The sequence below is a fragment of the Perca flavescens genome, unplaced genomic scaffold (genome assembly GCF_004354835.1).
Source record: "Perca flavescens isolate YP-PL-M2 unplaced genomic scaffold, PFLA_1.0 EPR50_1.1_unplaced_scaf_3, whole genome shotgun sequence".
NCBI classification, from domain to species: domain Eukaryota; kingdom Metazoa; phylum Chordata; class Actinopteri; order Perciformes; family Percidae; genus Perca; species Perca flavescens.
This window is the reverse complement of record NW_021166680.1, coordinates 311,214-313,377: the sequence shown is the minus strand read 5'-3', so window position 1 is coordinate 313,377 and position 2,164 is coordinate 311,214.

Below are 2,164 nucleotides of genomic sequence, written 5' to 3'. Positions count from 1 at the left end.
AACGCCACTTGAAATGGCGATCGGGTACCCTGTGCCTCCTTGAGGCCAACCGTTATGAGCATAGTCTCCCAACTCCATGCACGAAGTAGTGCCCCTGATGCACTCAACCATCTTGGATATCAAGTGCACACTGTCCAGGGTCGAGGTCAGCCTCGAGAGTGAACCTTGGACCAATGGGAATGTGGTGGTGATCTTGTGCTTACTGTAAAGCCACTCGTCTTCTTCTCCTGTGAGCATGGGTTTCCCAAGCCAGCGACTCGCTTCTGATACACTTTGGAGAACAGTGGAGTGTCTGGATCCGTTGACCGGTACTGTCACAGAGATCCTAGTGCGATGCTGAGCCCCGCTAATGTAGCGGTGGCAACCGTGGCGTTGGTTCTCACCGTGGTCTATGTCTTGGTCGTCTTCTCGGTGTACACCAAAGGAGGTAAACTTGAGATCTTTGCTCCTTACAACCGTGTCTGGCGAATGGACGCGGATTGTCCCCCTCTCGTGATTCACAAAGGCCACCTTGTCCTTGTAATTCAGGTTGACAAGCTGCGCACCGTGCGGGATGACCTTGATCCTCTCAATAGGGTTGTGGGCAACGAACTCGCCGGCGATGGGCGACGGAGTGCCTACGTTCATGTCCGAGGACAAGCCCAATTGCAGGCTCGACATCTCAGGAACCGGCGCAAAGCTTTTCACCGGAGACATGCCCTCGGTCACGCGCTGGAAGAACATGCCCCCTTCTAGCTTATAAACGCCGTCCACGTGAGCATACGAGTGTCCACCGTCTCCGAATGCCGGGTCCCTCGTATACCGGTAATGTAAGGTCTGGAGCTTTGCGGCAGCCGAGTCGATTGCACGTGAGAGCTCCGTGAAGGTCAGCTCACGTTGCGCAGAGGTGCCAAAGGTGTAGTCGAGGTATCCCAGCGAATATCTACGCACTCCCCACTTGGCCATGTCCTTTATGATGCCGGTGAGGTCACACATTGAGTAGTGGACTCTGCCAGGGTCCCCGGTCCCGTTCTTACCACTGTTTCTGTTGAGCAATGTCATGTGAGCGCAGCTCTGGGGCACGTAGTCGGCCAAGGGCAGCGAGACCACTATGCCAGCGTGGTTGTTCGATCTCTTGTCGGACATGCCCATGGGGACGGTGATTTTAGTGGGTATGATGACCGTGTCGTATTCCGCCAGCCACAATGGATTGGATTGCACAAACTCAATGGCCGCTTTAGGTCCCAGATCTTGCTGGCCGCATAGCGGTTTTGCCACTCTCGTACATGAGATTTGCCAATTCATAGGATGACATTTTGTTCAACATGTAGTACATTTTCTCGAACAACATACCCGTACACATGGGCTGGTAGTTCAAGTTGCACCTACACGTGTTTGGTTCCAGCCTGGATAGTTCAACACACAGATTACTAAGAACCTCTTTTGGCATGTCCCGGAGCCACACCACGGTCAGCCTATCAAGCGTGTCGAGAAACACCTTGGATTCTATCCTCTGTGCAAAACCCCCTGGTACCACGTAATCCCTCCGGTGTCCACATATTGTGTCGTGCCAGGACGTTCCAGCGAGTATCACACTCTGACTTACGGGACATGGCAGACTGTGTGGCTTACAACGTTCGTTAGACTCCCCGTTCACCGCTGCGCATCGTAGTCCTTCACCGCCTCTGGGATGTCTAACGGGTTGCCCCAGAGGACACTGGTGTGCACAGCGTGCTTGGTGGCTGGCCGTACACCCGATCAGATACGGCATAAGCTTTGTGTGGCAGTAGTTGACATTGGGACTACACTTGTCTAGATTGACATTATTCCACGGCACAGATTTCTGACTCGTAACACTTGTGATCAGCGCTGTTAGCATATACTCTATGTGCAGCGGGTTCATGATTATTCTCGTCATGCACAGACATCGAGACACACATTAACACTGTTGTTGACACTGACACTGACAATAAAGACACACTGGGCTTGTTTGTATGTGTTTCTTTCATTTTATTATTCAACACAGGTCATGGTACAAAACATTTCAGGTGTGTGTGTGTGTGTGTGTGTGTGTGTGTGTGTGTGTGTGTGTGTGTGGACTCAATCTATGTTAACGTGTTGCTGAATGTCTGTACAATCAACACCAAGAACCTTTGTTGACACTGACACTGACAATAAAGACACT